The 25,298-nt window shown below is 45.3% G+C and overlaps 1 pseudogene; it reads right to left on the bottom strand.

Moving 5' to 3' along the window:
- Nucleotides 1-2,809: 2,809 nt before the first annotated feature.
- The window catches only part of LOC111953477 (beta-1,3-galactosyltransferase 1-like), a 117,256-nt pseudogene continuing 94,767 nt past the window's right edge, over nt 2,810-25,298 (bottom strand).

Raw genomic sequence — 25,298 nt, 5'->3', positions numbered from 1 at the left:
CAACTGTGACAAAGATTAATAACATGTGAGAGGATCATTGCGGCACTGCATCAAATCCTGATCGTTAAGTGAGTTCTAATTAATAAGAAAATGTCACCAACTGCCAAATACAGTGTGCCCTCTCCAGAGTACAAGACCGTGTCAATAGATGTTTGGAACTACTCGGCACTGAGGATTGAGTTGGGTTATTTACCCATGTGGTGGAGTATTGCTTTGGCATGTGTAGGCCTACAGGCACGCACCGACAGGCCTGCTCACATACAGCACGCCACGTAGCTTTGCAAGACAGTTCCAGAGGAGATAGCTGTTGATTGGCAGATGTGGAAAAAACGTTGGATTTTAAATTTCACATAATCAGCTCATTTTCTCTGCTTCATCACAGTGTGCGTGGGGGAGCTTGTCTCCTAGGAGATTGGTACTAGAATAAAAATGTCTCGTTCTTCGATCATTTCTATTTCAAGGCTTTTCCTCAACACTCACAACGAGTGATCTGCACTCATCCGCTCAGAAAAGCAGGGCAACAGCACCCCCCCCCCCCCACAGGCTCAACACAAAACAGTTCACAATGAGTAACCTAGATAACTTCTCCCTATTAGATCCACCAATGCCCTCTGTGAAACAGATGCAGAAAATCCCTATGCATATTCCTCCCACTGAACAACACCAACACACAGCACCCACTCCATAATCCCATTGTATATTCAGAGAGAATCCTGTGACACAATAGCATCARCGAAAATAAAAACGATTGTGTGCCCAGCTGCTTTCAGTGACCCCTCATCTGAAGGAGCCCTTTGCTACCACGGCAGATGGTTCATGCTGCCCTCAGATTGGTACCATATTCTTTAACTTGGGCTGCTCATTTTTATCTGGTTCAGTTTTTTTACTTACATGCACTTTGAATGTGATAAACGTTTACTAAGAAACTTGTATCTCTTTATTTTCCGATATATTTTTTTTACCGATGGCCTAGAGTCCCATTGCGATAAACACACAAATTAAATCACTTCAAAGACTCACCAGAACTACCGTTATCTGTCAACACAGCAGTTTGCCTTCTCCGCCTGTCTGGCTGATGCCTCCATGTCTCCCATGTCTTCCATTAGCACAGTATGTTATTCACAATTGTTCCGTTTATTGCACAACACTGCAAATATAACTGAAATCTAAGGAACACAAAATGAGTCATATAGTGAATGCATCACCTGTGAGTCATTTAATAGAAAACCATCAGCTAAATGGTCATACTACTGAACAAGCTCTGGGAATGAAGGCAACACGTTGTACAGTGGACGCATTTTGAATGGAGCAAAGCCATCAAAACACCATTTATCTACAGTACTAAAAGTCCAATTATATTTCAAGTGGTTTCAAGTTGATCACAAGTTAACCGAATAGATTTTCAACCAGAACAGCATCTGGGAATACTCCTATTGTGAAGAAAACAGGTTAGGACATAGAGATGTGTCTGTCCCCAAAGATTTCATGTCCATATTGTTTGTGAGAACACTGTAAATGTTTTACCACAGTGTGTCGTTGTGTGTTCAACATATATACTGTTGAGAATCCCTTTTGTTCTATATAGAATCTATCTAACTCCCCAGAGGCTCCTAGCAGCTCCCAGGAGCCATGATGGTAAACTTGTGTTTCAAAGTGTTCTCACCTCCGCCACACACACACCTGTCTGCATCTGACAAACCTGCTCTCACAGATAGGAAGAACCAATTACTGGAGCTCTATTCTTACATCACACACACACACACACCCACAACACCCAAACACACACCACACAACACACACACACACACACACCACACACACAACACACCACCACAACACACACACACAAACAACCCATGTGACCTATTTTTGTGTGTACTGTATGTACTGATATGTATTGTTACTGATAAATGCACACACACACGCACACACGACACACACACACACACTACATGTTCATGTTTTTAAATGTCTGTATGTATGTGCCTGGACCCATGTACGACTAGCTGTGCGATTGGCGTTGGTAATGGGGACCCTAATTGAAAAATCAAAACCACAACAGACAAACACCTCTACAGATGAGCAGTTCAGAGTCATAGCACAAAGGCGTTTCCTGAGTAGTTCAGAGTCATAGCACGAAGGCGTTTCTGAGTAGTTCAGAGTCATAGCACGAAGGCGTTTCTCTGAGTAGTTCAGAGTCATAGCACGAAGGCGTTTCTCTGAGTAGTTCAGAGTCATAGCACGAAGGCGTTTCTCTGAGTAGTTCAGAGTCATAGCACGAAGGCGTTTCTCTGAGTAGTTCAGAGTCATAGCACGAAGGCGTTTTTCTGAGTAGTTCAGAGTCATAGCACGAAGGCGTTTCTCTGAGTAGTTCAGAGTCATAGCAGAAGGCGTTTCTCTGAGTAGTTAGAGTCATAGCCGAAGGCGTTTCTCTGAGTAGTTCAGAGTCATAGCACGAAGGCGTTTCTCTGAGTAGTTCAGAGTCATAGCACGAAGGCGTTTCTCTGAGTAGTTGTTCATGGCGTGTTGACAGCTTTACACAGAGAGTTGTGTTGATAGGCAATCTCAATGTGCGCCGAACATGTTTACAATTCATTACCTGATGCACTGCAACTACAGAGAGGGACTTGGGTAATGCTGAAGTAATTAATTCAGGTATAAATAGGTATTTGGCAGTCTACTGCGTGTATTGAAATAAAAACCCATTGAATAATTAAACAATATTATAAACTGTCCTCTTATTAGGATCACACATAATACATTACGGCATTTTTAAAATTCCAAATACGTGGAAAAAAGGAATACACTCTAAAATGAAATACGTCTTTAATGTAATGCAGCCATTGGTTGTGTCGTCCCTCTGGTTCAAGTAATAGAAAATATAACACTCTGCAGTCTATCTCGTCACAGCACGGCTTAAAGAGCGGAAAGATAATTGCACATCACATACAGATAGAATAACATTCACCTGGGAATGCATGTGGTTAACATCGTTACATCGCCATTTGTACTGTCCCATAAGAAATACTGGTGTTCAAGAAATGAAGTCATTCTCTACATAGCACAATACAAAGGACTCCAGATCCATTGGTAAGAAAATATGTTTGATCTTTAAAACAATATATTACAACCCAATTGCAGAGGCAAGTATGTCCGTCATGTCACACAGCAGATCCATTGAACTGTTAGTCTCCTGTTCAAACAATCTTCGATCATTCCAATGAACACTCAATCTATGTCTACAGCACGTTGTTACATTGTGAACATATCATGGTCTTTTCACTATGACAACATCTGTTGCAGTACCAAAACAGTACATCCCACAAATACATCTTTATTAAATATACAAAGACTGGAAATTAAGAGTGGACATTCATTATCAACTTAACTGACAGCAGAACGTTTACATAGGTTGTATATCTTGGTATTTCTTATCATCCCTACTACTTCAGAAATAGGGCCAGTTTTTCTGGAAATTAGCAGCGTTGCCTACATAGATTAGCCTAACAGCATTCTGAGCCATTCTGTCCCACTGCTAAGCTTCTACCTCTGCGTTTTAGTGATTTCATCTAATAAACAACATATGGTGCAAATGGCATACTATTGCATTGTGGGACATTATTTGATTTTCATAGAGTGGATTTTTTAATCAAATATATTTCAGAAAATATACAGAATTATTTTATTTTCTAAACTGTGGCCTTTAAACTCATCAATAGCTAAGGGGGAGAATGCAGGAGTTACAACACCAGAGAGTAACCTCGGTCTGATAAAGAGGCTTTTGTCGAAGCGTCTCTTGGACTATGCAAACGGCCAGACGGTTATTGTTACAGTACTGTTCTCTCAGGGTCATGTGCTGTACAGTGACAAAGAAATGCAGAGATAGGAAGAGGTGGAAGGGGCAGAGGAGGAGGAAGAGAATAAGCAATAAAGAAGAAGAAGAAGAAGGAGGAGGAGGAGAAGAAGAGGAAGAATTCAGGACCTCCTCATATTGGCACTAACTGTAGGTAGCTGATTAACACTTGAGGTGTTTCTTGCTGGTCATGTCATTCCAGATGCGGTGCATCTCCTCCGGGGAGATCTGGTGGACCGTTACGACCCGTCTGTAGCGGCACAGACTGTAGGCCATCTTCCAGTGGTTGAAGCCGCTGTTCTGGAAGGGGTGGATGCCCAGCTTYCGAAGGCACAGCCCCACYTACACATCCTCCAYGTGGAGCAGTCTGGTGTGCAGGGACGTCTTGTAGATGAGCTCGGCCACATCCGCCGAGAACACGTACCCCGTGCCCGAACAGAAGGGCGGGTACTTAGTCTCAGGGTAAAGGTCTCTGGGCATGTACCACTTACTGCGCATGTCTCTGATCGGACCTCCGTTGATGACGTAGCCCGTGAAGTAGCGTCTCCGCGGCTTGGAGGTGGGCTTGAGGAGGTTGTASACCAGGTTCTCCATGTTYACGWAGATGTCCGAGTCTGTCTTGAGGACGTACTGTGCCTTGGGGCAGAAGGTGGCCACCCAGCGCATGCCCATCAGGGTCTTGAGGGTGAGGTTGTGGTAGGAGTCTATGAAGTCCTCCACCACGACATCGTGGAAGATCTGGCTCTCCTGTTCCACCATCTGGTTGAGCACCGGATCCGTGTTCCTCCCAAGCAGGAAGAGTGTGAGGACACGAACGCCATCGCCGAACGTGCTCTCGTCGCCCCACGTCTCTCGAATCGCTTGACGTGCGTCAAACTCCTTGTGGGTGGTGCTGATCAGGATGACTAAGAAAGGTGCCTCCGTCTCACATTTCTTGGGCTCGTTGATGATAAAGTCGAAGGCGTGCGGGTTGAGCGGCCGAGTCCGTATATTGCTGAAGGTCACGTTCTTGGTGAGCTTGGTCTTCTGGCGGATGGGGATGGACAGCTGGCCCACGTAGGAGGTGGAGGGACGGGACAGACTCAGGTACCAGAGAGCGCTAGCCCAGCAAACGACCGTCAACAAGTATAAGCAGCTGACCTTTGAAGGCATTTCTGTTTACTTGGCGCGTGTTAGGAGCATTGAGAACGTCGAGAAGGTGGAATCTCCATGGGTGGTCCTCCAGCTACTTCCAGCGGTGCAGCATGATGCTGCCTCCACGAGACGCTTGACATTAATTCAGTACCCTCGACTGCTTTAATACAGCCTAATGGTGGGATTCTGGTTGAAAAGGAGGGTTGTCYTTTTTCCTCAATGCAGCCATTGTACTATTCCATTCCATTAGAGGTCCCAGGGGGGTTTCCTTGCATTCTTCTCGCCAGCACTTGATTCTGGACAGAAAGAGATAAAAAACAAATTAGTCAAGCCTTAACAAGAATGCTTCAGAACTCATTGGCAAAATTAGAGTATTCACTTGGGTGGAGTTATGAGGAGGGTTAGTATGAGCTTAGAAAAACATACAGAAAGATCATCTTTGTTTGTTTCCTATAATCACAGATAACAGATAACTCAACATGTGAGACGATCTCTATAGCTTTAGGTGCGTGTATACTTCTCCAAGCCGTCCTCTGGTGGTATGTTCATGGCCTGCTTTTTCTTCTTCTTTAGTTCTGGCTACTTTGTGTTTACAAACACAGTTTATCTCCGCGTGTCCTTCCCTCGCTGCATACACAGTGTCAAATCAGCAATATCACTCTTACTCTCTGACAAGTCTCCTCAAGAAGAAACACTCCCGAGGGAAATGCTCTGCATCCTCTCTTTCGCTCTCTCTGTCTCTGTCTCTCTCGCTCTTCTTCCCTCTTTCCTTCTCTCTTTATATCTCTCTCTTCCCCTGCCTCTCTCTCTCTCCCTCCTCTTTCTCTCTCAATGACACAGTGATCTTGGCATGACGGGAAATATTGTTCAGTAATGAGCTCTTCCTCGCTTGGTGGAATAGGTACTGTAGCATCCAGGGAAATAACGCACCAATGCTCTGGTGCCATTATTAGGAATTGTATGGCCCTTTCATGGGCATATAAGTATGCACACACACTGCTTTTTAGAATGGTTTATCATAATAGTGGCTTTGTGACGGGGGAAAATGAATCACAAAATAACCATTGTTTCGCTTCGATGATGAAAGACATGATTAAAGAAAGTCAGCTCTGATAAAAGCCCACCATGCTCAGTGAGTGTTTCCATCACAGACAGCAACAGCACTGGTTCTGGATCAAAGCCAAGAGTGCATTTTTCCATCATTACAGTAACAAGAAGTGAGAGGCACTCTACTGGATTTTACTCTGGGAACAAGCACCTGTTGCTACCAGCAGTGAGACTACTGATTGTGGTGTGGGGAAAGAAAAGTGTGTCTTTATGTGTGTGTGTTGATGAAAAACTGGTATTAGGAATGAAAGAGAGTGTAAAAAATAACAGACGAAAATAACAGTTTTCCACCATACGGAGATATACAGGTAACTGCCAAAATAAAGGAAACGCCAACATAAAGTGTTTTTATAGGGCGTTGGGCCACCATGAGCCAGAACATCTTCAATGCATCTTGGCATAGATTCTACAAAGGTCTGGAACTCTATTGGAGGGATGGAGGGTTTTGTTGAAAACGCTGTCTCAGGTGCCACTCCAGAAACTTCCATAAGTGTTCAATTGTGTTGAGATTTGGAGACTGAGATGGCCATGGCACATGGTTTACATAGTTTTCATGCTCATCAAACCATTCAGTGACCACTCGTGCCCTGTGGATGGGGGCATAGCCATGGTAACCAAAATATTGGCCAAAATAATGGCCTGCCCAGCATTTTTATACATGACCCTAAGCATGATGGGATGTTAATTCCTTAATAACTCAGGAACCACACCTCTGTGGAAGCACCTGCTTTCATTATACTTTGTATCCCTCATTTACACAAGTGTTTCCATTATTTTGGCAGTTACCTGTATGTCAAAACCAAAGATGAATCCCACAGTATGCGCCCCTTTTATTTGTCACTAAGATAATCCTTTGGATAACGCAATATGGCATCTGTGCATCAACATAGGTGAACAGTTATATTCCTGTCCCCAAAGGATTATCTTTCTGACAAATAAAATGTCCAGAGGTTCAGAGGGCTGAAGTCCATGTCTTTTGGAAATGAACATCGTTTTGACATAGTTGAATACTGTGTGGCGTGATTAAAGGAAAGTCCTGRGGATATCCCACAAATGTCATTTTGAGTGAGATGCTCAAAATGGTGAGATGCTCTCATGATTTCTTTAGATTAGCGTGACTTCACGGTTCTGGTGTTGTGGTCCTGCCTTATCTGTCACACTTTGAGAGTGGCGACGATGACATCTATTCATATTCTTTATCCCATCTCGTTCAGTGGCAGAATGATCTATTCTATGTCCTCATATTTCCCTGTCCTCCCATCACTTTTCACTGGGAGTTTAATCCATCTCGTCATGTTTCCCTACCTCTCTCCCCTCTTCTCAATCATTCCTCCACCATCTCTGTTTAGAACTCTCTCCCTCTCTCTTTCCCCATTGTTCGCCATCATTTCTCCTCCGTCCCTTCCTCTCCCCCCTCGTTCTCTGTCCTTCTTCTCTTTCTATCACTCGCCCTCCTTTTTCTCAGTGATACTGTTGAGCCCTCTCCCCATGCTCCTCTGGGCCTTGACACCCACTGCAAACCCACTCACTTACTGGCAGCTTTGTTTTCGCCACCCACTATAAACCCTTCAATCTCTATGGACACCTCGGGCTGCTTCCTCTCATCCATCTCTCGATTCCACTCTCTCTTTTAGTCTAACTCCGCTACTAAATCATCTGCCCTCCCTGACCTCCTTCGTCCCGTTCACACTATTATTTCTGTCTCTGAGCGAGAGAGCAATAGAGAGAGAGAGAGAGAGAAAGAGAGAGAGAGAGAGAGAGAGAGAGAAAGAGAAAGAGAGAGAGAGAGAGAGAGAGAGAGAGAGAGAGAGAGAGAGAGAGAGAGAGAGAGAGACATTTTGCTTGCTTTCCTTCAGTCATTTCCTTGGGATTGTACTGTACAATTCCTTTAATTACTCTCTCTCAGATTGATTCTTTGTGCTTGAGATCACAGTGTCAGCCGATTCTGATAAATGGTACAGGGAAAGTAGTACTAGAAACCTGCTCTTTTCACGACAGATGGACTTGTTACACGTATTCATTCCACCCCTCATGTTGAAGTAGGTTATTTTTAGAGAGAACACCTTGACCTGCAGATGCTATTTGAATGACCAAGATATGAACAGGATATCATTGCAGTATCATATTCATGTTTTCTCCCTGATTCTTGGATTGCCATAACGGAAAAGGAAAAGACGGGCTTTCAATTGAGCTTTGTTTAACTTTTCCCCAACATTCAAATAAATAAGACGAATTTTAACGAAAATGTCAACAACAACAAAAAAATTCCCTTCACTCAATAAAAATGTGTTAAACTTTTTCTCTTCTCTCAGTGAAGCGTTGTTATTTCCCAAATTAAGTCTTCGGTGTAAATGACAATAGAAGCCTATTAACATCAAGCAACAGCAGTCTTTGACAGATGTGAGCTATTGAATTGGTTGTCATGACAGCAGGAAGCAGACAGTAAAGCCTTGTGTAGAGAGAAAGTGTGAGAGAGAGAAAGTGAGAGAGAGAGAGAGAGAGTGTGTTAAACTTTTTCTCTTCTCTCAGTGAAGCGTTGTTATTTCCCAAATTAAGTCTTCGGTGTAAATGACAATAGAAGCCTATTAACATCAAGCAACAGCAGTCTTTGACAGATGTGAGCTATTGAATTGGTTGTCATGACAGCAGGAAGCAGACAGTAAAGCCTTGTGTAGAGAGAAAGTGTGAGAGAGAGAAAGTGAGAGAGAGAGAGAGAGAGAGAAGGGAATGAAGAAAGAAAGAAGAAAGAGAGACACTGTCGTCCCACCACGCCGCGCCCTGTCACCGCCCCTGACTGATAACTGGCAGACAACAATGCACTCTGGGTAATTGAAAGGAAGTACTGTCTTCACACTGGACTGGGTGGGGGCTGGAGAGATGGGGGAGAAAATGCATCTGGCTGGATTAAACCATTCAGCTCTAAATCACCACACACATCCCCCTTCCTTGAGGAACTCAATTTAGCAGCCTTAGAAATCATGGCTCACACTCCCGTGTATCTACTGCTTTGGCCTGACGCCTAACACTCCTCTCCTCAGTGTGTAAATTTTTGTGTTGTTCATTTGTGTGTGTGTGTGTGTGTGTGTGTGTGTGTGTGTGTGTGTGTGTGTGTGTGTGTGTGTGTGTGTGTGTGTGTGTGTGTGTGTGAGAGAGAGTGTGATAATACACATCCACCCTGTGATGTTAAAGGCTGGAGTCAGTTTCAAGGTCTTTTCCTCCCAGAGAGAGTGTAATATACTGACTCTGATGCGCCACAACATTAGACCAGCCTGGTGGTTACTCACTGCTGAGGGCCTCTCTTTTCGTCCTCACACCTAATTAACTGAATTTGTTATTTAAGGGGATAGTGACTTTCGTTAGAAGGGTGTGATTAGGGATGGACAATTCAAGACAAGAGTTCAGGTAGAGGCTATTGTTGAGTAGACTGAGAAAACYGAGTGTTTCAGAGATGGACTTCAGCTCATAAGATGAGAGGAACATGCTGCTTTATAATAAATCATTCATCACATCTATGGGCAAAATGCCAAACCAAAGGTAGACGTCTCACGCCGCCCTGTCCAATTTACTGATCTATCTCGAGATAAAAGGGTGGAAAGGGAGAAAAATACATAACTACCCCCTACAGATGTGATGCCTACTCTTATGAGCAGAGCTGTCAACATATCTCTTCATGAAAGAAGCTCCCGTCTCCCTGTGATTATAAGGTAAAACTATATCGGAAAGCAGGGCAAGAACTGTAACATAGAATTGTAATATAGAACTGTAATATCAGTCAAATATCAATCAAATCAAGGAGTACGAAAGGCAGATTTAAGATTGAAATGGAAATCCCCTTACTTCCAAATAGAATATAGCCATCTCAGATATATTGTTAGCCAGACATGAAGTCTTGCTGTCAATGAGGTATGTCTCGGGAAAGCTACTGCTCCAACTATGGCAAATCTCAAGAGACCCACTTTTCTTTCTTTTTGAAATGCAAACTGTGCAGTCAGTCAGATGGAGGCTTCTTGGGAATGCAGCACTGCAGGCCCCCATAGGCAGCGATACAGTGACATGGATTAATGCAAGGCAGCCTATCAACAGCCACCTTATATCTAAGACTGGACCTGGCCCTATAGTAATTACATGGGCAGCAGTGGAGGCTGCTGAGGGGAGGACGGATCATAATAATGTCTAGAACGGAGCGAATGGAATAGCATCAGACACATAGAAACCATGTTTTTAATACCATTCCACTGATTCCACTTCACCCACTACCACGAGCCCGTCCTCCCCAATTAAGGTGCCACCAACCTCCTGGGATGGGCATCTACACATAGTGAGCAGCTGGAGTAAGGGGGAGGTAATTGGGGTGCTCAGTGTCTTACATTAAATGAGTGTGCTGCCGGTTTCAGTTATAGATCTGTCATTCTCATTGAACGCAAGTCTAAGAAGCAGTTCTATGTGCMCTATTTCTATGCTTCCCGTTCTTKAGTTTAGTTTTTGRGTCTTTTACTTTGGGTTTTGTACARCAGCTTCAAACAACTTAAAATACAATATTTTTGGTTATGGAAAATATATTACACACAGGTTTAGATGGTACAATGATTCTCTACACTATACTTGCTTGTTTTGTCACATAAACTGAAATTATGAGAATCTTAGCAACCAGGAAATGGTGGAGCGATTTCTGCATAGTGCATCACCACAGAAGCATAGCCCCACATGGTTCTGTGTGTAAGTGTAGTTCACTATGCAACCATTTGACCTACTCCTTAACCACAGAGCACCTACTTTGGGGCACTGATTTGTTAGTATGTCCCAAATACTGTCACGTCTGCACCCACTCCCCCTCTCTGGCACTCGAGGGCGCCCGGTGGCACATCATTACGCACACCTGTCTCCATCATTACGCGAATCAGCGCTTCATTGGACTCACCTGGACTCCATCACTTATTGATTGCCTCCCCTATATCTGTCTATTCCTTAGTTTCATCCCCGTGTCAGCATTAATGTCGTTTTGGTCCCCCTGTCCAGGCGCTGTCCTTGTTTTGTTTCATGTCGGTTATTTATTAAATATTCACTCCCTGTACTTGCTTCTCGTCTCCCAGCGTCTGTCCTTTCAAATACTTGGTTCATAATTGGACAAATAAGCATCAGGAAGAGGAGAGTAAATCAGAAAACAACCCATTATTTTTGACATTCTTCCAAGCTTCTCTCCTCCACCAATTGGATGTTGCTGTGAATATTGTGAAGATGTCATTCTGTTTTCCTGCTGTTAAATGGTGCGTGAAGGTCCTGATGGAGGCTGAATTAATAAGCGCTCTCTCGCTTTGATTAGTGTTAAATTAAAATGGCATTGATAAAGATTCCCAGTATGGTTCTAGCCTTTGTGTATTCTCCTGATAACAGATATAATTGAATGATTSTTGGTAAGAAATAATGAACTTAAGGCCGCACATTCCACTTCCTGGTCTGTATGTTCTGCGCAGGCACTGTTTCTGTAGGGGCCACTTTAACTATCTCTGGTCTCCTTTTCAAATCTGTTACAGACAAACAGATGCTGGCATTATTGGCACCGACTCTTCATTCAGTACCACCTTGTGAGTACACTATATGTTTTAACTGTGAGTCGCTTTGGATAAGCATGCACTAAATTACAAATAAATTAGACATTCTGAAGAGGGTTTTGTATGTTGGAATCAGAGAGATACTGTTACTGTTTGAGGAGGGATGGAGCGAGAGAGAGAGAGAGAGAGAGAGAGAGAGAGAGAGAGAGAGAGAGAGAGAGAGCGGACAGCATCAGTAGTCTGTCTACAGCACCAGGACCTGTGCTCTGGCATAAATTGGAAATGACAACTTGATTCATGCCGGTGATATATTTTACCGTCCGACCGGGTGACATTCTTGTCATCTAATATCCGAGACTTGCTGTAGCGTTCCAGAGACGCGATGGGGCGAAAATGCTGGGTCCAAAAAGGCCATGGAGGATTTTGGGCTGTTTTTGGTAGACTAATGAAATAGAGCGAAAAGCAGGCCTAGAATTCATAGTTTAGTATACACATGAGTGGGTAGACCAGCTGTGCATGTGAAATCAAAGAAAATGGAAGGGGATCTTTAAAACCTGTCGATACACTGTGAAGGAAGTAGAGGATGTTTTATTTTATCAATAGAGAATAAGCCTCCAGCTAAACATGTAGGTGACAGAGACCTTCAAAACCCTCTCTCTCAGCTTAGCTATACTGTATATTCCTAAAGTAACTCTCATTAGCTGGTATACTATGTTGGATGTAAGCTAGTTGAGGTGAAATAAGCCATGGGCAAATGAGAGTGGTGAACACTGAAACCACAAGAGGCTGGTGAGGGGAGGACGGCTCATAATAATGGCTGGAATGGAGTGAATGGAATGGTATCGAACACATGGAAACAACGTGTTTGATGTGTTGGATACCGTTCCATTCATTCGCTTCCAGCCATTATTATGAGCCGTCCTCTCCAATTAAGGTGCGACCGGCCGCCTGTGACTGAAACGTTCAGACTTCAAGAAGACAATCACTTTTCTGGCATTGACCTYTAACAGTTGATGGAGTTAGTTAGGGAGAGACAGAGTCCAACTCAGTGTGCCGATTGTTATTCTATTCATTTCTATGAACAATAGAACAGGACAAACAAGAACTGCTGCATTGCACCAGCGGGGCCAATTTGGATACATTATTTTACCCTTTAAAAGAAAGTGAAAATCTGTGCTTATAATTCAGAAACAAATCATTTGATCTCAAGAGCCACTCCTGACAAAATGAAAAATACTTACTAGTACAGGCGAAACATTTCAGGAAATAATTGCACTAAAGCTAAATATACTGTATAAATATAATGTATTTTTTTACGCACGCACACGCACACGCACACACACACACACACTCCTCTCTCATCTCCCTTATGAGCTCTCTTATCCCCACATGTCTCATCGGCCTTTCCTCCACCTGGCTCTCAGGAGAGAGAGATGCATGTGGACTAGTTTAGGCAGTGTGTGTGTTAACTAGCCCATATGTTCACCTGAGGGACTACTGAACCCCTGCAGTCATCAATTAGTGCAGGCACACACGCACACTGACACACACACACACACACACACCACCCACCACCCACCCACCCACCCACCCCACACAACACACACACACCACACACACACACACACACACACACACACACACACACACACACACACACACACACACACACACACACACACACACACACACACACCACACACACACACACACACACACACACACACACTACCCCTCATCCCCACCGAACTCGGACAAACACATATTCTGATTGTTCCAAGACATTTTTGCTTAGATACACATCTGGAGGCCTGGGTGAAGGAGAAGTAGCAGCAACCAAAACATAAACTCAGCAAAAAAAGAAACGTCCCTTTATCAGGACCCTGTCTTTCAAAGATAATTCGTAAAAATCTAAATAATTCCACAGATCTTAATTGAAAAGGGTTTAAACACTGTTTCCCATACAATGTACCACAAACAATTAATGAACATGCACCTGTGGAATGGTCGTTAAGACACTAACAGCTTACAGACGGTAGGCAATTAGGTCACAGTTGAGAAACTTAGGACACTAAAGAGGCCTTTCTACTGACTCTGAAAACACCAAAAGAAAGAGGCCCAGGGTCCTGTTCATCTGCGTGGACGTGCCTTAGGCATGCTGCAAGGAGGTATGAGGACTGCGATGTGGCCAGGGCAATAAATAGCAATGTCCGTACTGTGAGATGCCTAAGACAGCGCTACAGGGAGACAGAACGGACAGCTGATCGTCCTCGCAGTGGCAGACCACGTGTAACAACACCTGCACAGGATCGGTACATCCGAACATCACACCTGCGGGACAGGTACAGGATAGCAACAACAACTGCCCGAGTTACACCAGGAACGTACAATCCCTCCATCAGTGCTCAGACTGTCCGCAATAGGTTGAGAGAGGCTGGACTGAGGGCTTGTAGGCCTGTTTTAAGGCAGGTCCTCACCAGACATCACCGGCAACAACATCGCCTATGGGCACAAACCCACCGTCGCTGGACCAGACAGGACTGGCAAAAAGTGCTCTTCACTGACGAGTCGCGGTTTTGTCTCACCAGGGGTGATGGTCGTATTCGTGTTTATCATCGAAGGAATGAGCGTTACCGAGGCCTGTACTCTGGAGCGGGATCGATTTGGAGTTGGAGGGTCTGTCATGGTCTGGGGCGGTGTGTCACAGCATCATCGGACTGAGCTTGTTGTCATTGCAGGCAATCTCAACGCTGTGTGTTACAGGGAAGACATCCTCCTCTCTCATGTGGTACCCTTCCTGCAGGCTCATCCTGACATGACCCTCCAACATGACAATGCCACCAGCCATACTGCAACCAGCCATACCGAAGAGCCCGGATCAAAGGGTGTTGGATCGGAGGGTGAGGGCTAGGGCCATTCCCCCAGAAATGTCTGGGAACTTGCAGGTGCCTTGGTGGAAGAATGGGGTAACATCGCACAGCAAGAAATGGCAAATCTGGTGCAGTCCATGAGGAGGAGATGCACTGCAGTACTTAATGCAGCTGGTGCCACACCAGACACTGACTGTTACTTTTGATTTTGACCCCCCCTCTTGTTCAGGGACACATTATTCAATTTCTGTTAGTCACATGTCTGTGGAACTTGTTCAGTTTATGTCTCAGTTGTTGAATCTTGTTATGTTCATACACATATTTACACGTGTTAAGTTTGCTGAAAATAAACGCAGTTGACAGTGAGAGGACATTTCTTTTTTTGCTGATTTTTTGTGCCCAGATAATACCCCTCCGGTGCCATTACCCCCCCCTGTGCTGTGCAGCCCAGACAACAGAACACATAGAGCTTCACCAATAAATTAATGAATGACATTTTATTTTCATGTCAAATCGTCTTCCACAGTGAGAGTGTACTAGGAATTATCACAGGCACCATCTCAGTGCTCATGGGTAGAGGCAGGCACGCTGCGAGCACCCTGAACACATCCCATTATACAGCACAGCTGAAACACCACACCTGTCCTGATAACATCCCAGCTCCGTACAATAGGCTCATACCCTCTTACACACACGGACACGCACCCACACCCAAACCCACACCCAACCCACACACACACCACACACACCCACACCCACCACCCACCCACCACCACCCACCCACCCACCACCCACCACCCACCCACACACACACCCACACACACACAAACACTCTCTCTCTCCCTTGCTCCATGTCGGTGCTGGAGGCTGACAGGGGTCCTGTTAGTCGCTCTGATGACCTGGGAGGGGAGCTGTAGCGGTGTTTGGGCGGTGTTGAGGCGCTGAGCAATGGCTGAGGAGGCTTACGGCAATTACCCTGTCGTGTCCTCCTCTCCGTGCCAGACCCTGCTGCTGCTGACACAGCCAGGCACAGGCACAGGGACAGGACAAGCTGCGCCAGCATCTCTTGTGTAGGGTGGTTGTGTATTATCACATTCTCACATTCTCACACTCTCACACTCTCACACACACACACACAACACACACACACTTACACACACACTTACACACCACTTACAAACACACTTACACACACACTTACACACCACTTACACTTACACACTTACACACACAACACACACACACACACAACACACAGCCACACACACACACACACCACACCCACACACACACACACACACACACACACACAATGGTACACACACTCGTCCCAGTGATATGTCAACCTGAGTACAATACTTTCAGAGCCATGAGCAGGGTAAAGTATTTCCAGTGACTCTCTCTGGACCTAACCCGACAGTAACCTGTAGCAGCTCCAGGCTGCAGCTGTGGAGGAGACGTTACATTCGCTACATCTAACTACCCAGTATGGTGCTCCGCTGGTAAGGAGCTGTCGCTGCTACATCTAACTACCCAGCATGGTGCTCCGCTGGTAAGGAGCTGTCGCTGCTACATCTAACTACCCAGCATGGTGCTCCGCTGGTAAGGAGCTGTCGCTGCTACATCTACTACCCAGCATGGTGCTCTGCTGGTAAGGAGCTGTCGCTGCTACATCTAACTACCCAGCAGGTGCTCTCGCTGGTAAGGAGCTGTCGCTGCTACATCTAACTACCCAGCATGGTGCTCCGCTGGTAAGGAGCTGTCGCTGCTACATCTAACTACCCAGCATGGTGCTCTGCTGGTAAGGAGCTGTCGTGCTACATCTAACTACCCAGCATGGTGCTCCGTGGTAAGGAGCTGTCGCTGCTACATCTAACTACCCAGCATGGTGCTCCGCTGGCAAGGAGCTGTCGCGTGCTGTATTTTCCAACCTCTGCAGAGCAGGAGACCATAAATAAATGATTAAACTTGTCAGATCCACTCAAGCCTGATGGTTCAGGAAGTGGCTTGAGAGGAGGTGGTGGCGGGGGACACCGGAGGATGTCCACAGGTTAGAGGTGAGAGGATTAGATGGAGGGCATGGGTTGGAGGTGGGGAAGGGTGTTACAAATGTTTTCTGTCTTTGTGAGCGATACAGTGAATGAAGCATACTTTATTTGACCTATTTTATTTAACCCTTATTTTACCAGGTAGGCTGACTGGGACCCTATTCACTTTTAAAACAACGACCCAGGGAGTAGCTGCAGGGGAGAGGAGACACACACACACACAGACAGATACACACCCCAGAGAAAACATTCGACATTAAGATCGCTGCCCCCTCTGCCCACAGGCAAACAGATCTATATGTGTCCTTGAACACTGTTCAAAGAACAGGCCTTAACCTTTAACATGGTCTCTGTTTGACTACAACATGCTTCAAGGCAAAACAGAGTTGTGGGGAGTGCGTGAGCGTGTGTGATTGTGAGACAATGCGAATGAGAAAGATATAGGTTGTGAGTGAGTAATGTGTGTGTGTGTGTGTGCGGTATGTGTGTTTGGTAATGGAAGGGTGTGCATCGAAACACCCTTTTTGACTCCGAATGGCCATGTTACTATGGCAACAGGCTGGGTGAGGGGAGGGAATGTTCTCAATAGGAGACTTCTGACACTGTGACGTGATCTGAATGCTCCCGCATGATCAGCCGGACTCAGAACGATGTCTGTTCAAAAGAAAAGCCAACGTCCTCTTGGGTTTGGGCGGACTTGTCCTCTGATCTAGCCCAATAGGAAAGACTCAGGAATATTAGGCAATACTGGAACCACAGTGTGGTATCTAAATGGCATCATGAAAGTGATGTCCATCGGTGACTAGGAGAGCGTCAGGAGTGCTTATGTCAACGACTGACAGGAACAAATCATGAGGTARACATTTCAGGTTTAGTTGATAGGAAACGGTGTATAATCTACTGCATTAGCAGGGTGAATAAAGTAAAAATAAAGAAAAAAATCAGCTCAATAATATCATTATTGTTCATCCTCTATGGGTATCACATGATAAAGCCATGTGCACCAGCTTAAGCAGCCTTGGATATAAAGAGGACTTAAACATACGCTGATACAAACACGTCAACAAGCAAAGATTGGCACAGCACGTTGGGTATAAATAATTGGCACAGCTCTGAATGAATATTTTACTATCTTCTGGACTGGTTCCCTCTGCTGAACGAGGGGGATCCGCAACATACTTCTACTGAGAAATCCCTGACCGTTGTTTTTAATGAGTGCACTCCATATGTTTTCTTGTGAATGTGTGTGTGTGTGTGTGTGTGTATGTGTTCGTGGGCTCCCTTAACACTGTTGACAGCCATTGATACAGCACCAGCTTCACTGAGTGTGACTGGCTGTCACGGTGGAATGGACATTAATTCTCCGGAGACTGAAGGAGGGGGGACTGGCTTTCCGCCATGACAGATCGATAGAAGGAGGCGTTAGGGAGAGACACCCTTTGAAAGACACCAATACAGCAGCCAGCAGGCAGATACTGTGGGAACTCTTCAAAGAGCACTCAGTGGAATCTTAAAGAGTGGCGGGAGTTGTCTGACTTTGAGGAGGAGGGAGGAAGAGTGAGGAGGAAGGAGGGAGGAGGACTGAGAAGAGCCATCATACTGTATCTTGCTGGCTGGCGTGATTAATGTTGAGATTGGAGAGGGAGGCTGTTCTACTTTATGAGGCCCCCGTTAGCTTTTACTGCCTGGAGTGAAGGGCCATGCAATCTGTCCTAAGATGGAGCCATTGTGGAGAGATAGGAGGTTTGCATTCGCGGCTTGGGTTCACCTCTTGTCTTGTTGCTGCTTCCGAGTTTATCATCCATACACAGTACCAGTCAAAAGTTTGGACACACCTTCTCATTCCAGGGTTTTTCTTTATTGTAGAATAATAGTGAAGACATCAAAACCATGAAATGACACATATGGAATCATGTAGTAACCAAACAAGCGTTAAACAGATCAAAATATATGACATATTTGAGATTCTTCAAAGTAGCCACCCTTTGCCTTGATGACAGCTTTGCACACTCTTGGCATTCTCTCAACAAGCTTCAAGAGGAAGTCACCTGGAATTCATTTCAATTAACAGGTGTGCCTTGTTTAAAGTTCATTTGTAGAATTTCTTTCCTTCTTAATGCGTTTGAGCTAATCAGTTGTGTTGTGACAAGGTAGGGGTGGTATCCAGAAGATAGCCCTATTATGGCAAATACAGCTCAAATATGCAGGCTGTTGATTGTGGCCTGTGTAATGTTGTTCCACTCCTCTTCAATGGCTGTGCAAAGTTGCTGGATATTGGCGGGAACTGGAACACCCTGTCGTGCACGTCGGTCCAGAGCATCCCAAACAAGCTCAATGGGTGACATGTCTGGTGAGTATGCAGGCCATGAAGGAACTGGGACATTTTCCACTTCCACGAATTGTGTACAGATCCTTGCGACATGGGGCTGTGCATTATCATGCTGAAACATGAGGTGATAGGAGTGGATGAATGGCATGACAATTGGCCTTTCATTGTCCCCAGCACCTGTGTAATGATCATGTTATGGATTATCTTGGCAAAGGAGACATTCTCACTAACAGGGATGTAAACAAATGTGTGCACAACATTTGAAAGAGGTAAGCTTTTTGTGCGTATTGAACATTTCTGTGATCTTTTATTTCAGCTCATGAAACATAGGACCAACACTTTCCATGTAGAGTTTAGATTTTTGTTCAGTGTATATTGTTGGGTCTTTGAAAGTGACAGGCAGTGGAGCTGTCAGATGAGTGGGGCACGGGGGGAACTGAAGGTCTGTATTGTTCGTTAGTTCTCAGACAGGTAGCTATAGCAACCTGAGAGAGGAGCCAGTGTGAGTTTGCTCTGTGATAGAGGAGAGTGAGTCGAGTGTTGACCGTGTCGAGGGAGTGAGGGTAGAGGTAGCACTTCTCGGAGGTCTCAGAGGGAGAGCAGTGTGTGGTGTTTGTTTAAATTGGACCAGTCTGGTCTCCTGCTGGAGGTTGAGTGGACCAAGGGACCTCAGGGCCAGATATTGTAATGATGAGAAACCGATGTGTGAAGACTAGAGACAGGAAGCTGTCAAAAAATGCCTTAGCAGGAAGTAGGAAGTCATTAGAGCAACAGGTGGTGTGGTGTGGCATCCTTCTCATCACTTTCTTGTGTCTCTCGCTCCCCATCTTTCTATCTTTTCTTTCAGTCTCATCTCTCTATCTCTCTCTCGCCCCTTACCTGAATCCCTCCCGTCTCTCTCCTTTCTCTTCCTGTTTCTCCTCATCTCTCGCTCTTTCCTACTCGTTCACTCTCAGGGTTATTTTTCACCTTCCAATCCAAGAGGTTCTTCTAATCTCTCCCTCTCCTGCTCTTGCTTTTGTTGCTCTACTTCGAAATCAATTACAAAACAGTCTGCAGTTGTGATTGGTACAGCAGTGTCTGCTATATTGGAACAGTGAGTTCTTTTGAGGTTTACTTTATGTTAATTCTATTCCTCTGACTCCCTTCTCAGAGTGCTACTTAACAAGTCTGCTCTGCTTCTAAATGCAGATGGGAAGGTTTTCCATTATACGATGCAAATACAATTAATAACATTCTTTGTCAGATAAATTACACATATCAAACCAAGGAGAGAGAAAAGGCACCAGGTTAGTTAGAACATTTGCATACCCCCTTGTTCCTATTCAGCAATAAATAGAGTTGTGATATCGTGATCGACCAAAACAAAAAGGAACAATCGTGACTAGTAGAGTACTTGTCTTGTTTCTGGGCTATTAACGTTTTGGCTATTTTGAAAAGATCTGTGTATAATCAGGCCACACAACACATTATCCAGAGATGGGAGTGGTAATTATGGACTCTAATAGGGGCCAATTAGGATGACTCTTCAAGCTTTACTCTGTAATGCTTTGTTTCATTCCTCTCTCCTCAGTGGCATGTGGTTTTTCCTGTACTGTGAGGGCTGCTTTTACTGTGGTAGAGCTGGAATAATGTGAAGTCGGTTAAATCCTAGTGTAACCACTCCTATTTCTATTGTTCTATAATGAATACTATTTAAAAAAAAATTATTTTACCTTTATATAACTAGGCAAGTCAGTTAAGAACAAATTCTTATTTACAATGACGGCCTACCCAGCCAAACCCGGACGACGCTGGGCCTATTGTGTGCCTACCTATGGGACTCCCAATCACAGCCGGATGGGATACAGCCTGGAATTGAACCAGGCACTGAGATGAGAACACACTAAATCAGGAAGAGAACACACTTTTAGGTACATTTGTGATATAGCTTGAATACCTCAAAGACTGGTATAGGAAGGTCCCCAACAAGCTCCCCTTGAAAATCAAGCTAGATAGCATATACTAATGCCTTGGGAAAAAAACAGACGGCAAGCCAACACACTACAAACGGAACACTACAAGAGTTTTTGAAAAAGATCAAGGTGTCTGGTAACAAGTGGGTACTTGTTACCAGACACCATGATCTTTTTCAAAAACGATTGTTTTTGTTACTTTGTTAGTACTTTTATTTTATTACTTGATGATGTGATTATTTTACTTTGTTACTTGCATTTTAAAGCACTACACAAATAAAGTTGTCTCCCCTTCCTCCTCTCCTCCTCCAGAGGCTGAGATGTGAAGGACACCTCCCAGTGTGTCTCATCCAGAGGCTGCTAATGTGAAAGACACACTCCCCAGTGTGTGTCTCATCCAGAGGTGCGATGTGAAGGACACCTCCCAGTGTGTTCTCATCCAGAGGCTGCGATGTGAAGAGCACCTCCCAGTTGTTTGTCTCATCCAGGGCTGCGATGTGAAGGACACCTCCCCAGTGTGTCTTATCCAGAGGCCTGCGGGGATGTGAAGGACACCTCCCAGTGTGTCTTACCAGAGGCTGCCGATGTGAAGGACACCTGCCAGTGTGCTCTATCCAGAGGCTGCGATGTGAAGCGACACCTCCGGTGTGTCTCATCAGAGGCTGCGATGTGAAGGACACCTCAGTGTGTCTCATGCAGAGGCTGCGTATGCTGAAAGGACACCTCCCAGTGTGTGTCTCATACAGATGCTGCGATGTGAAGGAACCTCCCAGTGTGGTCATCCAGCGCGCTGCGATGTGAAGGACACCCCAGTGTGTCTTTATCCAGAGGCGCCGATGTGAAGGACAACCTCCCAGTGTGTGTCTCATCGCAGAGGCTGGCGATGTGAAGGACACCTCCCAGTGTGTCTCATCCAGAGGCTGCGATGTGAAGGACACCTCCCAGTGTGTGTCTATGCAGAGGCTGCGATGTGAAGGACACCTCCCAGTGTGTCTCATCCAGAGGCTGCGATGTGAAGGACACTCCCAGGTGTTTTCATACAGAGGCTGCGATGTGAAGGACACCTCCCAGTGTGTGTCTCATGCCAGAGGCTGCGATGTGAAGGACACCTCCCAGTGTGTCTCATCCAGAGGCTGCGATGTGAAGGACACCTCCCAGTGTGGTCTTATCCAGAGGCTGCGATGTGAAGGACACCTCCCAGTGTGTCTCATACAGAGGCCTGCGATGTGAAGGACACCTCCCAGTGTGTGTCTCATCCAGAGGCTGCGATGTGAAGGACACCTCCCAGTGTGTCTCATCCAGGCTGCATGGTGATGGAGAGATTGTGTCCCTGGAGCTCAAGGCCCAGGCAGGGAACGATTCACTACTGTTCTCTAAGAACTCTGAAAATGTACAGCTCTAAACACTCTCAGTCGCTTTTCAAAACTAGATTATATTATTGTGTGTGTGTGAGAGATAAGAGAGAGGGAGGGAGATAGAGCGAAAGAGAGAGAGAGAGCGAGAGAGGGGAACAAATTACAAACATTTTCATTGCCATTGAATAAATCAGTGGAGACAGTTGATGAGGAAAATAACCAAATCAATAATGCAAGCAAAGATAATATCCTAGTTTAATCAAAGTTCTCATCAAACACATCTTTTAATTAACAAAACACTTTTTTTTCTTCTTCAGAGATGCCAATGTGTAGAACTGGTTTTAACCCTAGTGACTCAAAGTCATGTTTTCCATCCACAATGACAGTAGAGGACAGTAGCCACTCTTTCAAGACGTTCAAAACCATGACAACAGCAAACTGTAAGAAGAGCAAATACCACACTGTTAAAGAGCATCATTCCTTGCTAATAGAACTGTAATAACTCCAGTTCAGCATTGCAGGGTGGGTAATTCTGATTGGTTCTCTGTTGGTTCTATTGGCCTTTCCGAGCAGCCCTCTTTCGAAGCCCTCATTTCACCACTCAATGGCACACCGAGCAATATTGATTGCGATAGTTGGGTAGTTTGAGCATTAAAGAGCCTAAAAGTGGTTATTTGAAGACTGACACCCCCTGCCCAGCACGCATAGAGACACAGACACACACACGCACACACACTGACAGTTGCTTCCAATCAAATCCAGAACAGTCTCAGTCTGTGAGTCCTTAAAGCATAAGATTACCTTCAGACAGGACTTCGTTAACTATATGGCCCGTCAGTGAGGGGTGTTACCAGGGCTCTATAGGTCTCTACTGCATACACCCCAACTTAACCCTTTTATGACACTCTCAGCCACTGAACAGTAATCAGTGTACTATTGTGCTTACATACTTTATAGGCCTCAACTGTATATAAACCCCTAGTTAACCCTCGGTTGACACCCTCAGCCTCCTGGCAGCAATCACCGCACTGTTGTCACTCACACACTGACACAGACATGCGTTACTAAGACCCCTGCTACACTGTGGAAAGAGTGTGAGATCGATGTGGATCCAAACTGAATTGAACCATTATAATGAGGGCAATTTCCTGGGAAACTGCAGGAGAAACAAATCTCCTTAAATCACTACCCACACAGCAGCCTATAATGACCATATAATGGAGGCCTTCAGTGCTCCCACTCGATTTGGGCTGAGTATAAAGAAATCATATTTGCACGCCTTAAATTAAACACCACAAATAAATCAAACGTTTTAAAATGACTAAGCAACCATTTATTAGAAATATTGTAAAATACGGAAACAAGTGTTATTGCAAAATCAACCATTGTTACAGGCTCTAGGCTGAACAGTGTTAAAACATGTAATGTGCTATTTAAAACGTATTTTTTTCTCAAGATTTTTCTCAAGCAGTCGGATGTGTGTTTTTGTCTTGTCCRTTCCTGTCCCTTGTAAACATATCACTTTCCATCTACGGACTGAATATACTCTCCTGCAACCCGCCTCACCCAATGTGGTACGGATCTGCTATTTTAATACTTAGGAACCAGAACTCCCATCAAAAGCTAGCCAGCTAACTGGCTACCAGCTAACTGGCTAGTAGCTAACCGGCTACTAGCTAACCGTAGCCAACTAGCTGTCTAGAGCACATCGGACTGTTAGCTTAAGAGGCCAATTGGCCTGGTTTACCACACGGAGCCCTGCGGATCCGTCTTCTGAACAGGAACCCCAACAGAAGCGAGCCAGCTAACTAGCTACTAGCTAGTAGTCAGCTAACCACTGCTAGCGGTCATCAGCTACCTCTAGCACGGACAACTTTCGCCAGTCTGCACAGCGCGACTCAAACCAGAGCAAATCGGACGTATTTTTCTTCATATCTCCGGATTCCTACCGCAAGCTCTGAACCTTTTCACCTGGATCATCGCAGCTAGCTAGCTGCTATCCGAGTGGCCACTCCTGGCTAACGTCCCTGTCCCAAAGCAAGAACCAATTAGCCTGGAGCTAGCCCTGCCAGGCCCATCTCCTGGCTAGCCAAAGAGGCTCATCAGCCACTCCCTGGGCTACAATACCTATTTTGCCAACTGGCCCGGACCCCCGCCGACCCATCACGACTGGACCACCGACGTGATTTGCCCGAGGGGGTTTTCTCAACTGGCTCCGCCATCGCGTCGTCCCCTGAATGCCCATCCTTTAGCCTGCTAGCCGCGGRCTGCTAGCTGTCCAGAGCACATCGGACTGTTAGCTTAAGAGGCCTATCGGACAAATTCTTTGGCCACCGTACCTATTTTGCCAATTGYCCTGGTTTACCACACGGAGCCCTGCTGATCCGTCTGCCGACGTAATAGCACGAGGGGGCCACAACAGACTTTCGTCCCTCCATGGCCTTTTGTCACGACGTCCCTCCAAGGCCTTTCTGCTAACTTGCTAGTTGCCTGAAGCCACTCATTGGACTCCTTTGATTCACTCGGCTACGCATGCCTCTCGCTAACGTCAATATGCCTTGTCCATTGCTGTTTTGGTTAGTATTTATTGCCTTATTTCACTGTAGAGCCTCTAGCCCTGCTCAATATGCCTTATTTAACACTTTAGTTCCACCTACCACACATGCAATGACATCACCTGGTTTAAATGATATTTCTAGAGACAATATCTCTTTCATCGTCACTCTATGCACAGGTTTACCCCCACTGTATTCACATCCTACCATGACTTTGTCTGTACATTATGCCTTGAATCTACTCTACCGTGCCCAGAAATCTGCTCCTTTTACTCTCTGTTCCGAACTTACTAGGCGACCAGTTTTTTTACCCTTTAGCCGTACCCTTATCCTACTCCTCCTCTGTTCCTCTGGTGATGTGGAGGTTAATCCAGGCTCTGCAGTGCCTAGCTCCACTCCTATTTCCCAGGCGCTATCATTTGTTGACTTCTGTAACCGTAAAAGCCTAGGTTTCATGCATGTTAACATTAGAAGCCTCCTCCCTAAGTTTGTTTTATTCACTGCCCTAGCACACTCTGCCAACCCGGATGTCCTAGCCGTGTC

This window comes from Salvelinus sp. IW2-2015, linkage group LG27, assembly GCF_002910315.2.
Source record: "Salvelinus sp. IW2-2015 linkage group LG27, ASM291031v2, whole genome shotgun sequence".
In the NCBI taxonomy this organism is placed as follows: domain Eukaryota; kingdom Metazoa; phylum Chordata; class Actinopteri; order Salmoniformes; family Salmonidae; genus Salvelinus; species Salvelinus sp. IW2-2015.
The sequence above is the reverse complement of the archived record's forward strand: the minus strand, read 5'-3'. Positions and strand labels throughout refer to the sequence as shown.